This window comes from Ambystoma mexicanum, chromosome 10, assembly GCF_040938575.1.
Source record: "Ambystoma mexicanum isolate Mex_15411 chromosome 10, UKY_AmexF1_1, whole genome shotgun sequence".
Classification (NCBI taxonomy): Eukaryota; Metazoa; Chordata; class Amphibia; order Caudata; family Ambystomatidae; genus Ambystoma; species Ambystoma mexicanum.
The window spans coordinates 1454073945-1454089851 of NC_090932.1; positions in this window are offsets into that span (position 1 = coordinate 1454073945).

Sequence of the window (15907 nt, forward strand, 5' to 3'; positions counted from 1 at the left end):
CCCAGTGCAGTCTGCCTGTACTTAACAAAGTATGATAGTCGGCTGTGCAGCTAACCACCAATGAAGTATATGTGAGTTTAGTTTTAGTTTAGTTTATTGCATTCATATTGAGCACCAATAACCCGAAGACGTTAGGGCGCAGACGAAACAAACAACATAAATACATGTACTCTCTTGTGACATAGTAAAATCAGGATGGGTTAAGTCATAGAAATCACCATCAACTGATAGCCATAAATCAAATGTTGGATATTCAAAGTCATCATCTAAGCAGAAATCAGTGGAAAAAAGAAACAGAAAGACTTCCCTGAAAGGATCTAAATTTTAAACAATCAAATTGCAGTTCGAAGTCCCTTTGGGCAAAATTTTACATCGTCTGAGAAAAACAGGTAAAGTGCTAGCCCCACAGCCCACTAAAATACAATCACTATTAGGTTACGAGCACCAATCAATCAGGTTTATCCTCCAAATGATTATTAAGTCAATAAGTCCGACCACACCAGGATCTGTTCTCTGACGCAGCCAGGCAAGAACGTTGTTGCGCAGAGCTCCTTTAGTCTCTTTTTCTTTGGCTTTCGGTATGTTAGATATGATGAAATTTCTCTGGTGCATTACAAAGTTATAAGAGTTCGAGTCCTTTATCATTGGCATTTGGGACTTTTTTAGTTGTAGATTTTGTAGAGATATACTCTAAGTTTGGCGTTCATGACTATAGACTGTTTAACCTCTTTATAGCCAGCATTCAACTCATGTAGATATGCGGATGGAACAGTTTCCTGTAATGAGTCAACACTGGGAAATTTTGCCTTTTCACTGCATGCCGAAGTTGGACCAATGGAGCCCACAGCCTCCCGCTCATAAGCGTCAGTTTGAGTGGCTTGATCTATCATTTCCCTTTGTATGAGGGTGTGACAGGCAGTGTTCACCTTAGATGTCTATGGCAAAACACCCGCACTTTAGGGCCAGTGTATCTGGGAGGGAATATTCACTTTAGGCGACCGTAAGTCTGATACCCAAGCATTTAGGGCATCCACCAAAAAGCCAAGGTCAAATGGTTCCTTGCATAGAAGTACTTCTTTAGCAATGTTAGCCATAAGCGCGGGCCTTTGGGAGAGACCCAAGTGCTCAGGTAAATCTAAATTGGGTATACCCCTACCTGAAGGGCAGGAGGTTATATGGTTATAGGTATCTCTGACCTTATCGAAGATGGAGCTTTTGAGGTCAGCTCTGGCGCTGTACAGTCCATAACGCTGTGTGGACTAACCAGGGGTACCTGTGCTTTAAGACCCGCCTTCAATAAAGGACTATCCAGATCCTGCATTAGGTCTAGTACTTTATATGGAGCAACAGGGTTTTCAGATAAGATTATTTTTGTTACAGGAAGTTTACTTTGTTTATTTTGCACTCTCAGTCTTCTGCGCTCACTGAGTACTAAAACCACCAAGACGCAATCTCTGTTAATCGCAGGAGAGAGGGCCATAGAATCTCCTAGACCCCCTATGGCTGACTTTGAGGTTGGCTTAGCACCCATCTTCTTGCGTGCAGCCATAATAATGGTCAAATTAGTGGTAGTTTTAAGCATGATCATCATAAACAACGGGCTTAAAGAAAAGCAGAGCGGGGTCAAAAGCTACACCTGATAACTACGACTCTCATAGGGAGAATTATCACAACAGTAACAGCATAAATGCGGGACTCCAGATGGACTCTGGACTCTTACCACACCAAAATACTCCAGGATACACCGGGATACTCACCACCATGTGGCCCTCGGCGGCCCCCCGCATAACCCCCACCGGGGCGTTCAACGCTCCCGCCAGGCAACCTCAGGACTGTCCACGTGCCGGGGCTACCAGGGATAGGTGGCGAAAGGCTCAGCAAAGTTGCAGAGCCCCGGAGCCATGAAGACTCAGCCACCACCGAAACGCCAGCCACAAGCGTAGCAGGTTAGAGGAAAGGACCTAACATTGCATCAAGCCGCACAAGGAGCTGCGTCAATGGACCATATTGCAAAAGTGTGCTGGTAAAAAATGCTTCCATGTGGCAATGTGTTAGTGGCCTTCCTTGAAGCAAGGCTGTCACCAAGCCCTAGCCTCTTTGATACATGCGGAGGCCTATGGCCTCGGCCCATGCACCCAAAAGCCTAGTCCTTGTACACACCCACTAGAAGGCAATAGAGGCATGCATGGGAACATGTCGCCATGTATCTTTCCCGACTACAGGTACATATGTCTACACTAATGGACCCACACATGCCAACATTCTCACACCTACTTGCAACCAGTGGCCACACTGTTAGGTCCAAGGGCCCTAGCCACGCACACAAGGCAGTAGGGGCTTTGCAGGCACCACAAAACATAGTACACTGACTGAAAATATCCTCATATTGTCTCCAATGCAGTCTGCCTGCACTGACCTAAATATGATAGTCGCCTGTGCAGCTACCTGCCAATGAAGTATATGTGAGTTGATGCGTCAATGGTCCACATTGCAAAAGTGTGACGGTAAGAAATTCATCCATGTACCAATGTCACCCATTGTCAATTTCTTTTCATCATCTACAATCCAGTCCCCATTTCCAAGGCACCGTCCACGCCGTCACAACAGAATACAGTCGCCTGATGAGCTACCCGCAAATTGCCTCACTTCTCTCCCATGCATGGAGGCATTGCATTGCGGGGGTGGAACCCAAGCCTTAAGCTCTTGGGTACAAGGGGAGGCCTACGGCCTCTGGCCATGCACTATAAAGCCTACGGCTTACCCACAACCACTACAAGGCAATGCAGGCAAGCATGGGAACATTTTGCCACAAACCCACCGCCATAAAACAATGCAAATGCACAAAGTCAACATAACCACCACCACCCCTAGGCTACAGCACAACACATTGTCAATGGCTTTGCATCCCCCTCTGTCACCCACCCGATCCTGCGAACTATGTTTAGCAACCCCTTCCGTCGTGGCACTATAATCCGATACACCAGGACAGCGTTTCCCAAAACCTTTGACGCACTGCACACTTCCCTCCAGCCAACCACTGGCCACGTCCAATATTCCCCAACATCATGGCGTACTGCAAGCCAATGAGTCTTCGGTCCGCGGATCGAACAGGGAAATGGATCCGCAGAGCAGACCCAGATATCACTCATTTTTTTAGATGTACATTTCAGTTCTTTGCAACAAAAGTACTGGTCAGATTTCCACCAAACACATGAAAGCATGCTTTCTGACCCAAATTTGGTGAAAATCCATCCAGCCGTTCTGCCTGTAGCCGTGTGTAATCTTTTTCCCCATTCAGTCTATGGAAAAAAATTAAATAATTTGGGACCTCCTCCTCCCCCATAACATTGCCCCCCCGGCCCGAAACCTCACCCAACATGGGGAAAACATTCTGGCCATATACTTTTTTTGCAAAGTTTGGTCAGGATTCCTCCAGGGGGAGCGAAGTTATAAGCAGACGAAAAAGTGGTCTTCCTGTGGGTTGAGCAACTTAACCATAACTACACGGCAGCTACCGCGGGCCATGTAATACAGATTACAGGGCCAACAGCAGCAGCCCTGTAGTTATGGTTAAGTTGCTCAACCCATAGGAAGAGCACTTTTTGGGCTGCTTATAACTTAACCACCCCTTCTGGACGAATCCTCGCCAAACATTGCAAAAAAAGCATATGGTCCCTTCAGAATGATTCTGCAAAGTTTGGGGTGGCGGTTTCGTCCAAGGGGGCAAAGTTAAAGGGGGATGCCAAAATGTGTTGAAATCCTCATAGACGCAATAGAAACAAATTTTTGCTCACGCCTACAGCCCAAACCATTGGATGGATTTTCACCAAATGTGTGCCAGGAGTGGCGGCTTGGTCCCAAAAGCATGCTTTTGTTAATTTGGAGTAAATCCGTCCAGTCATTTTATTTAAAACGGCCAAAAAGTAGGTAAAACAAAATTTGTGATATCTGGGTCCGGTCCCCGGACTCACTTCCCTATTCGGTCCGTGGACACCCCTCTGGACCAATAAGAGCCCTGGATGATGTCTGCGTACATCGGACACGCCCGCTTATTGGATGGTGAAAAATGTGAGCTGCGTCAGATATTTTTAAATGGCATGTTGGATTCATGTACAGCCACTGTTGTCCGCGGACATTGCGGTAAAATCATATTAAAAAACACAACATTGCACGTGTCAAACTAATGAAACAATCTCTGGGGAGTTGAGGGGTGATGAGGATGGGATGGGATATGGCCATAAAAAGTCAAAAAACAGCTGCATCTCAGATGTTCGGGGCATCCATGCTTATTTCTGAATTACAGAGTTGGTGAAAAGCAGTTTTTGGATGGCTTATAACTTTGGCGCCACTCAAAGAGACTGCATGACATTTTGCAATACCATTTAAGACCTGACCCTGAATGGTTCAAACTTTGGTGCTGTTTTGCCATGAGGGAGCAAAATTAGAGGGGTGGTCCCAAAATATTTGAAAGGCTTATAACTTTGGTGCCATTTGACGAATCTGCACAAACGTCAGACCCAGGTTTGAAATGTTTTTGCAATGTTTGGTGGGATTTTGTCAAGAGTGGGCAAAATTAGAGGGGGGTGTCTACATTTTAGAAGGCTTATAAGTTTGTAGCTGTTTGACAAATGTGCACACACTTTTTCAGAACGATTATAGACCCAACCGTGGATGTTTGTGTAAAGTCTGAATGGATTTTGTCAAGTGGGGGCTAAGTTATATGACTATTTTATGTACGTACATTTTGACACTTTTCAAAAAATAAAACATGGACGGACTTACAGCACACTCATGCAAGGAGCATTGGCAAAGACCTGAGCACCGACAAATGTGTACTTGGATTTGCTTATTGGGGGATGCAGCCTGGAGGAAGCCCTACGTTTGAATGGGAAAAAATATTCTGCTTGCGGCTACACCCTGAAGTGCTGCACTGGATTAGAACAAACCTGCACAAGGAACATCAGCAAGGACCTGAAAGTCCTGTGTTTAACTTTTTTTCTTTTTTTTTCAAACTTTATTTCTTATTTTCAACAAGAAAGAAACATATCAAGTACAAAGCAAATGTTACTAGGCCAACAGGCTATCATCCAGGTAACAACATAAACCTGAATCAAAGAAAACAATAACCTTGAAATGCATATTAACCGCAACACATTTAAAAACGTAGCCATGAGCGGTGGCCTGACATTTCCAAACATAGCAGACAACACAAAACAAGAGAACATAACAACACAAGCACCCTCCCCCCCAAAAAGTATCCATTAGACGTGATGCAAACCTATTCTATTACACAATTCCGATCGAGAATGTTTACCCATAAAAATCATTGAAATTCCCCCATTGTTCATCATAACGTGCTTCTTTGCATTGCTTATAAAACATAGTCTTCTCATATTTAGATAGATCTTGCACATCTAAAATCCATTCCTCTACTGTTGGTTTCTTTCTTGTCTTCCAGACCTTTAATATCTGTTTAGTAGCTACTAACAGAACTTTGGCAATCCAACACGATATTACACAATCATATTTGGAACCATTCCTTGGTAATTGCAAAATGATTGCTAATGGATTCCGTGGATAGGTGATGCTCCAAACCTGGTCAATCCTATCAACCACATCTCTCCAGAAATGTGTCACTCTTTCACAACTCCACAACATATGAAGCAAACTACCCCTCTCTTTCCCACAACCCCAGCAACTGTCACCATCCACCATTCCTAAAGCATACATACGGGCCAGGGTCCAACAGGTCCTACTCAATATTCTCTGATGAGTGTAACGCAGTTGTAAATCTGCTTTAGCTTTAACCAAAACTCTCCAGACCCTCTCCCATTCATCTTGTGTCAGTTCTGTGTTTAACTTTTTTGAAAGTGTCAAAAAGTACAAAGCATAGTGATATAACTTTGATGCCTGGGCAGTGGGCCTGGCCCTTGGCAAAGACAAATGTCTATGCTGTTTTGCCTATTGGGCAACGCGGCATGGCTTTTGCCCATGCCCCGTGGATTGTGGAAACAAACTGGCCATGGCTGCAAGCCATGACCACTGGCCATTGGTCACATTATGAGGGTATAGTTGACACTGAAGTAGGTTGCAGGGTAGGTGCAGTGGATAACGGGGGTGGTTTGGTGGGGCTGGGATCCTGGTCGAGCCTCATGCCCTAGACAATTCAACCATGACTTGCATCCCCAGCATGCGCTGTTGATAACGACACACATCAGTATGCATTGCAAAAATAATTATGCATAATTTATATACAGTGATGTAACATCATTAAACATTTTCACTCATAAAAACCTATATATATATATGTATATATATATATATATATATATATATATATATATATATATATATATATATATATATATATACATACATTACAGCAGCACCACTTTTCAGATTTACTGAAAGCTCAAGGCCACTTTCGTTAATCAGAAAGTTGCAGACTTTTTAGAAATTAGAAATCCTCGCAATAACGCTGGTGCACAAGTTGGTTCCACAATGATAGATTCCACCCACCTCAGAATGGTGGTGCTGGAAACTGAAGGGGAGAATGTCGGCTTTCCACACTACTTTTCTCACAAGTTCATGATTTTGACCTGCATGAGCGCATCAAGATTAGTTCAGTTAGGTGTCTTTTGTGGATTGGGCTGCTCCTTTGCTTGCCACAAAAGATGAGATGTGCTTGATTCTTGAAGTGCAAACTAAGCGAATGCAAGATGACTGTATCCCTATGAGGGATTTGTAAGAGTGAATCTTTCTGCCAGGAGGGCGCCTTTGGCAGGAGAGCCAGCTTCCGGTGGTTGGAAGGCCTTGCATTTTATGTCATGGTCAGCCGAGTGCCTAGATAACCAGCGTGCTGGATGACTGTTAAAATGATTTTTATTTTTTTTAGTTTACTGAAAATCGTATTAATGCCATCATCTCCTGTATCATCACTGTTGCCTGATGCGTCAGTTTCTCCATTGCAGCTTATATCAGCTAATTAAATAAGTCAGATAAACATGTAGCCCCAGTTTTCTTAGTTGAGCAGCTATCATGGACAAGCAGTTCGTGAAGATTCTTAAGGCTGACATGAGGTCGACTGGAAGGCCCTTTAACTGATAGCGGTGACCTCCAACCACAAACAGGAGTAATCAGTGCTTTTGATGAACTGGATTAACTGGAATGTGAATTTAGGCATCATCAGGTTTGAGACAGTTAAGAAACTTCCTAGTGGTGGCCTAGGATTTTCTGGACTAGGGCCATCTGGAAGAATTGTGACCTGAGAAATGTGTCGATGAACCTGAGATTCAGAATGGGTCCCCAGCCCCACACTTCTTTCTGATCAATAACTATATGGAAAGGACACTTTAATTTCTTTGTGAAAGCGGAACCTTTTGTATTGCTTCTTTGAGCAAGATTGCCTTGACCTCAACGTGGAGAATATCAAGGTGGTTTTCCCTCTTGCTCTTCAGAGGTGTTATCAGAGGACTTTGCAGAAATTCTAATATGTAGTTGGATGCCAGAACTAACAGCACCCAATGGTCTGATCTTACATTCTACCTTTTCAGAACAAGATAAGGCAGCCCTGCATCTGCTGGGGTATTGAAATATTGGGTTGCTGAAGTAACGAGTCAAGCATGACCAATTTCCCTTAGGGCTGGGAGGAGCCCTTCTTCTTGGTTCCCTCGATAGGCTTGAGAGTGTGCCTTATAATGGTCATCGGTTGAGTATGTATGTTGGCCCACTGTGTGAGTGGGAGTGATAAGAAAATGAATGTCGTCCTCCAGATCTTCCACAGCTCCCTTCATGACAAAAGGACTAGTATGGACGTCTTTGCTGAAGGATGCCAAATGACCTGCTTTAGTCTGTAACTGTCTTTTTTGCCAATAGTATGTCGTTCACCTTCTTGCCAAAGAGATCTATTCTGTAAGTGGCATATCACCACAGTTATCTGTATATCAGGCTTGGAACTCGTTACCTTGAACCAACCCTGCCTCTGGATGACTCCCAAATTGCCTAACTGTCGGAATCCTATATCGGCAATGACTACTGCCACCAAATGGCATGGTCCCATGCAAATCCTCCTTCGAGCAGTAATATTCTTTTTTTTAAACTCTTTTTATTGATTAACAGTGGTCTCAACAGTTACAGCAGCTTCATTCCCATAATATACTCAAGTCAACAACCAGATAGATCTCTTACATATACTGTTACATGGAGGTTTCAACATCGGAGAGCATTTCACACAAATACATGCGGAAGGGACCCCATATGTCCTTTGGTCGGCTTGCCCCGGGCTGGGCCAAAACGTATTGTTCCTCGCATTCATTAGCATACGGCAGTTCACAGACGAAAGTGGTCATGCTCGGTGGTGTAGGACTTTTCCAGGCTAGTAGGATACATTTCTTAGCCACCGCACATGAGACGTTAAATAATCTTCTGGTTTTCTCGGAGCACTTACCAATGTCTCTGAATAAATATTTATTTGAGCTGTTGGGGTTACTGCGTGATTTCCGTCAGCACCTCTGCCACCTTTTCCCAGAATCCCACCAGTGCTGGACACTCCCAGTACATATGAAAGGAGCCCACCCGTTGGGACCCGCATTTGGGGCACTCACCAGTGCAATCCGTTACAAATTTAGCCATCTTAGCGGGTGTGTAGTGTATTCTATTTAGGAATTGGATCAGGCGCAACCCCGCATTTAGTGAAACTTTTTTCGTAAGTGCACAATATCTATTCCATTTATCCTCCAGGATGGGCATCTGCAGGTCTGTCTCCCATTCGTCTTTGACCCGGTTCGTTGTGGGGGTGTGGGTTTGTACTGCCAAATACAATTTAGAGATACCCAGCTCTCCCTTAGTGGTAATGAATTGTGAACAGGGGTGTGGGGGGGGGGCTCGTCGGAGAAAAGTGGCCATCTTTTCTGGAATGCAGCTCTCATCCTATAATATTGTAGTGTTTTGAGTGGCCCACCACCCAATGCTCTCGTGAAGTCCTCCGGGGTTGCAAATTTACCATTTATAAACATATCACCCACCCTCATTTCCATATTGGGGTCCCAGGCCACTTGTATACTCGTACCAAATGTCGGGGGGATACCCAGAAAGTTCCACAAGGTGACCTCTGGGTTATAAGGTGTCTCCAGCCTCAACATTTTAAAAATTGCGCCCCAGGCCCGGACCGTGCAGCTAACTGGATCATATTCGCATGTGTCTTTGTGTCGTGAGTTGAATATAACTGACTTTATGTCTGTCGGGATGTGGTATGTGTTTCTACCCACGTGTGTGGCGCTCCATCAGCCTCCTCGTACCAATACTTTGCAAACTGTGCCTGGGCGACTAGATAGTAGAGCTCAAAGTCCGGGGCATTTATACCTCCGGTGCAGTAGGGCTCAGTCATTTTTTCCCACCCTATTCTGGCCGTTTTTCCGTTCCAGAGGAAGGTCACTACCATTGACCGTAATTTGGAGAAAAAGGCCCTGCCAGGCCATATGGGTACATTTACAAAATAAAATAGTAGCTTAGGAAGGGCTATCATTTTGAGGAGTGCTATCCTTCCAAGTAGGGATATAGGGAAGTATCTCCAAATCTGTATTTGTATTTGTATTTTATTTATTTGTATAGCGCACCAGGCCCAGGGGCAACCGGACGCATCACTTAGTTACAACATAAGAAAAACAGACAGAACCATAATTACAAAGTTTACAAGTATAATGCAGAATTTACAGGTATAATAATAGCAATGAGAGGACAAGCAGATTATATATACATGTACAAATTAAGCAGAGAACCCAGAGCTAAATGTCCTGGGCGGCCAGCCAGGTTTTCGTAAGGTGTTTGAATCTCGGGAATGAGGGTTCTGCTCTAAGCTCATTAGGAAGCGTGTTCCAGAGTTTAGCTGCCAAGATAGGGACGCTAATTCCACCTGATCTTTGGAGATTGAAACGTGGAACCTCAAGGCAGTTTAAATGAGCCATTCTGCTGGGTCTAATGGAGTTGTGGAGGGCAAATCGGTTGGCCAGGTAGCAGGGAGCTTGGTTATGAAGGCATTTGTGGGTAAGAGCCAGGGTTTTCAGGGAGATACGGTGTGGGACTGAGAGCCAGAGAATATTGCGTCTGGTGTCGGATATGTGTTGGCGCCTGGGAATGTTGAGGGCAGCTCTAATCGCATTGTTTTGGACAATTTGTAACTTGTTTAGGTTGCAGCAATTGGTGCCTAGGTACCGTGCATTGCAGTAATCAATCTTGGATAATACAAGAGTTCTAGCCAGGGTGATACAATTGGTTGCGGAGAGGAAAGGGCGACAGGCTGTAATAAGCTTGCAGGTATATGCCGCTGCGGAAGAGACTGAGTTAGTTTGTCTGGTCAGGGATAGGGTCGAGTCAATGTAGATCCCTAGGGTTTTTGTGTCCTTGGCGTGTGGGATAATATTCCCATCGATAATGAAGGACTTGAACGCAGGGTCGAGTTTGGTAAGTAGATGACATTGATAGCAAGGGAGTCAGCCGTGTAGTCATCTGAGATAGGGATTAGTATCTGGGTGTCATCGGCGTAGTTGGTGTAAGTGACACCCAGATAGTCCAAGATATCGAAGAGAGGTTTGGTGAACACATTATACAATGTGGGTGAAACACAAGATCCTTGTGGCACGCCACAGGAGACAGGTGCAGGTGGGTCGGCTGCTAGTGGAGAGAAAACACGCATAGATCTATTGTCTAAAAAGGAGCTAATCCAGGATGTAGCTTTATCAGAGAAGTGTGCAGCAGATTTAAGGTGGTGGCAGAGGATTTCATGATTGACGAGATCAAAGGCTGCCGAGAGGTCCAAGAGGAGTAAGAGAGCAAGTATGTCTTTGTCTTTTAGATCTTCAATCTGTGTTTTTAAATCTATGAGGGCAGTTTCAGTGCCGTGACGTGGCCAGAACCAAGATTGCCTAAATCCCAAGAGTTTGTTAGATTCAAGGTAATCTTGAATTTGCAGATATGCTGCACGGTCGAGGATTTTTAGTAAAAACGGGACCGTGGTGATTGGCCTGTAGTTTGTGGGTATACTGGTGTCTATGGTAGGTTTTTTCAATAGGGGGATGACCCACGAGTCCTTTAGATTGTCAGGTACGATCCCAGAGCTAAAGGAAGAGTTGATGAGCGTAGTAATGAATGGCGCTAGGTCATGAGCTGCTTCCTTGATTATAGGTGCCGGGCAGAGGTCGCCTTGGCAAATTGGTCGGTTTAAGGCTGGTGATGATCTTTTCCAATTCGGAAATGGAGAGTGGAGAGAAGCTAAAAGGAGTCAGAGAGTCTGGGATGGGGTTGTTTAGGGTGGGGTTGGGGTGGTATAGGGTAGGGATAGGGTTGGGTTTTGGGTTGGATTATAGGCTTGATTGTTTGTTATTGATTTTAATTTGGAGGGTGGAAATCTTGCCGAGGAGAGCCTCTTGGATTTTGGTACACCAATTGCTATCTTTGATGCAAGTGTCTGGTGCAGTGACAGGGGTTTCAAGTTCTTTTAGGATTCTAAACAATTCTTTGGTGTTGGATTTGGCTTGTTCGATACGTTTATTGTAAGTGTCTTTTTTAGAATGGAATATGGCTTCCTTGTAGTTAAGGGTGGCCAGGAGGAGGCACGATTTGTTGGTTGCGGACTAGTTGCTTTTCCAATGTGATTCCGCAATTCGTTTTTCTTTGCGCAGGGTTCTGAGCTGGGGTGTGAACCAAGAGTTCAGGTGGGCTCGAGATTTGGGTTTTCTCAGTTTGGATGGGGTGATGATATCTAAGGCGTTTTGCATAGCGAAGTTAAAGGTGTCAACCATAGCCGTGGGGTCGGAGCATGAGCAAACCTGGTCATTGAGAGCCGGGAGGAGGAGGGGGAGGAGTCTGTTGCAAGTGATTTCACGTTTATTGCGGGTGGCAGTAGCTGGTGCAATGGTAGGAGAGAGGCTGGCAGCTATGGACTGAATGTTAAACGTAATTAAGTTGTGGTCGGTCCATGCATACTGTTGGTTAGAGATGATATGGATAGGACAATTGTGGGAGGCTAGCCAGTCGAGGGTTCTGCCCTTAACGTGGGTAGGTTGGTTGATAAACTGTATGAATCCTGCATTCATAAGCATATTATCAATAGTCATGGCAGCAGTGTCATTGGGTCAGTGAGGCCCAGGTTAAAGTCCCCTAATATCGAGGCTTGGGATTTGGTTTTGGTGTTATGAGTGATGATGTTGGAGAGGTTCTCAGCGAAGGTGGATAGCGGCCCTGGTGGCCGGTAAAGTAGATGGAAGGTGATAGAGTGGTTAGGAGTGACGGCTAGTTTGGCTGTCAGTGCTTCCATAGAGGAAAAGTGATGCACAGAGGAGAGGTGGAAGTTTAGAGCATTTTTATGGATGATGGTAATGCCACCACCTTTGGACTTGTTAGAGTTACGATCATGCCTGATAATGTTGTAACCTGGAGGGATGGCAAGGGAGAGTAGTGGGCCAGAGGCTACGTGAAGCCAAGTTTCGGTGATAGCCATAAAGTCGAGGTAAGAATAAGGTCAGCCACTTCTAGAGTGTGAGCCGTGAGTGATCTGACATTGATTAATGCACCCTTAATATTGCTAGTGTTAGGGAGGTTGGGGTGAGGGAATGATGGGTTTTTCAAGTGTGTGGATGCGGTGGAGGTCAGAGGCTGTTTGTTAAGATGCACAGAGTGATGGGAGGCGTGCGTGAGTCACGAGCCAAGTATGGCATTTCTCAGGGTGATGGAACATGGTATGTTTGGTGAAGGTCTGGAAGCAAAGTGTTGGAGCCATAAGGCTGGGTTGTTGAGGTAAGGGTTGGTGTGGTGAGCAGTGGACGGCATAGTCATGGTGTTGTGAAGATTGGGGTAGTGGAGGGAGGCGGTGGTGTAATTGGGTACTGTCCCACCGGTGTGCCATGTGAGGAAGAGTAGGGTGGGCAGTATTCTTGCAAATAAAGTAGTGAGGGTGGAGGGCATGTTGGCCTAATACAGTCTAAAAGCAGATGCCTACCAGATCTACAAAATGGGTGGTAGAGGTGCTGTTGTAGGCAATTGCACACAATGTTAAACAATAATAACAATGACCACCGTAGATGCAGTGGCGTGCACAGAAAGTAAGGCAGCAGTAACCACGGTAGCAGTGTATTAGGGTACAGATACTTAGATACCTAGATACCTAGATTCGATTTTAGCAGAGGGAGCCAAAAAGGCAGTCGATTAAAATGCAGAGAGGCACAAGTTCAAATACATTATCCAAACATACCTAGATTCGATTTTAGCAGAGGGAGCCAAAAAGGCAGTCGATTAGGATGCAGAAAGGCACAAGTTCAAATACATAATCCAAACATACCTAGATTGGATTTTAGCAGAGGGAGCCAAAAAGGCAGTCGATTAAAATGCAGAGAGGCAAAAGTTCAAATACATAATCCAAACATACCTAGATTTGATTTTAGCAGAGGGAGCCAAAAAGGCAGTCGATTAAAATGCAGAAAGGCACAAGTTCAAATGCATTAGTAACGAACACATAAATGTGATTTGTCTATGAGGAGAGGGGATAGTAGAGATGTCTACCAGAATGTAGAGTACATAGGTCCGACTAAAGGTGGCGCACTGTTGCGAATATTTTAAGCAACCTTAACGTCCAATGCAGTGACTGGGACACATAGCAGATGCCGGTAAGGTAATAAAGGGAGCAGATTGAGTGGATAAGGTAAAGGGCGCAGGTGGAGTAGGTAAGACAAATATGGATTACTCACAACCTCATAAGAAACGAGCAGGGGGTATGGCCCTGGGCTCTGGTCAGCTCAGGACAGTCTCTGGACAGTTGTTGGCCTTGCCCTCAGGGCCTTTCCCGGAAGGGCTGGCTTGCGCCTCCCGGCGACTGATGGGTGGAGAAGTAGGGTGGGAGAGCCAATCATCAGTCTTCTCAGGTCAGGTGAAGGAAGCACAGAGGAGGGGAGGCTTCAGAAGGCATGGGCGGCCATCTTGGAATGGATTCAGCCTCGTGTGCTGTAATGGTGGTCGAGTGGTTGAGGCTCAGTCAGAAGGACAGCCACAATTTTACAAAATTTGCAATGTGCAGCAAACGCAAGCGTTTGAATTGTAGTGCACAAACAAATCAAGAATCGATTGTAAATGGTTACCGCGCCTAACGCGCTAAGAATAACCCAGGGAGTCACAATTGCTAGGGCTAGGTGACATACCTTGGTGCAGTCCAGCACAAGGTGCAGCAGCAATGGGTCACTGCTCCAGCAGTGGCCAGGAGCACCTGCTCCAGCACAGACGATTTTCAAGCTTAGTATTCAGTGTTTGTAGGGCCTGCTCGTGATTGTCAGTGTACAGAGTGTGTCTGGTTCTAGATACTAACACCCCCAGGTATCTGATGTGTTGTTCTGACCATTTGAGTCCGCAGGTGATGGCTGGGCATTTAGTAGAGGAGGTGAGCGGGAATATTTCCGATTTGGCCGTATTTATGGTGTATCCCAAGTATTCCGCAAACTCATGTATATCAGCTAGTATGGGCGCTATATTTTTCTCAGATTCACGGACGTATAGGAGCGTATAATTGGCATATAGTGAGATCAGCTGGTTGGAGCCTTTCCTTTTTATTCCCTTGTCACCATGCCTCAGTCTGATGGCCGCGGCCATGGGTTCTATGGTTAAGGCAAACAAAATGGGCGCGAATGGTCATCCCTGCCGTGTGCCCCTACCCAGTTGGAATAACTGGGAGATGGTTCTGTTGGTGCACACTCTGGCCCCAGGGGCAGTGTGAAGTTGCCGTCCAAATCTGATAAAGCCAGGTCCCACCCCAAATGTGTCCAGCACTGTGAGGAAATAGACCCATGAGACAGAGTCGAACGGCTTTTCGGCGTCAAGGGCCACTGCGACTGCACTTCTGCCTGGATCTATCTGCACCATTACACCAAACAGCCTAAGGAGGTTTAAAGCAGTAGACTTTTGGGGGATAAATCCGTTCTGGTCAGGGTGAACCAATGTGGAGACTAGGGGTAACATTCGATTCGCCAACACCTTCGCGAATATCTTAGCATCAACATTAATAAGCGAGAGGGGCCTATATGACGACATATCACAAGGTGGGCGTCGGGGACTGGGTAGCACATTTATTATGGCTTCTCTCATTGTTGGGGTTAGTATGTTCCCCTCTAGCGCTTCCTCCCAGGTTTCCAACATTATGGGAACCAGTTCCACACAGAACTCCCTGTAGAACTCGGCCATAGCCCGTCAGAGCCCGGTGCCTTACCTGACGAGAGGCCCTTAATCGCCTCTTTAACTTCTTCCGCAGTGATCGGCTGTTTTAGAGCTATTTTATTTTCAAGCAGAAGCTTTGGGAGCTCCAGTATCGCCAAATAGGCCTTTATCTCAGTGGTTGTATTCCTGTCTCTGCATATAGTGATTGGTAAAATGTGACGAATTCCCCATTTATCCCCTCCTCGCTCGTCACCACGTTATTTGTTGCTGATTGTATACTGGTGATCGGGTGTGGTTGCCTCTCATGTTTAATCAGGTTAGCCAATGTTCTACCTACCTTGTTCCCCTCGCCATATCTACATGCTCTGGCAGGGGCTGCCATATATATCGTATTTCTCTGGCAGCCATGTCATCGAAGTCTCTTATGTGTTTGTGAATCTCAGTGAGGATGGCCTTTTCATGCATGTGGCTATAGGTTTCCTCAAGGCTGTTTAATGTATTTTATACCCCATTGAGCTCCCTTCTTACTCCCTTTAGGAGGCCAGTGGGCTTCAAGATCAGTGCTCCCCTAGCCCAGACCTTGAAGGTTTCCCAAACCATGGAGACCTGTCCCATCATCCCAATATTGTTAGTGAGGAACTCAGCTATTTCCACCCCCAGAGACGCCACCACATTCGGGTCACCAAGCATCCCACCCGGCATTCTCCATCTCCTAGCT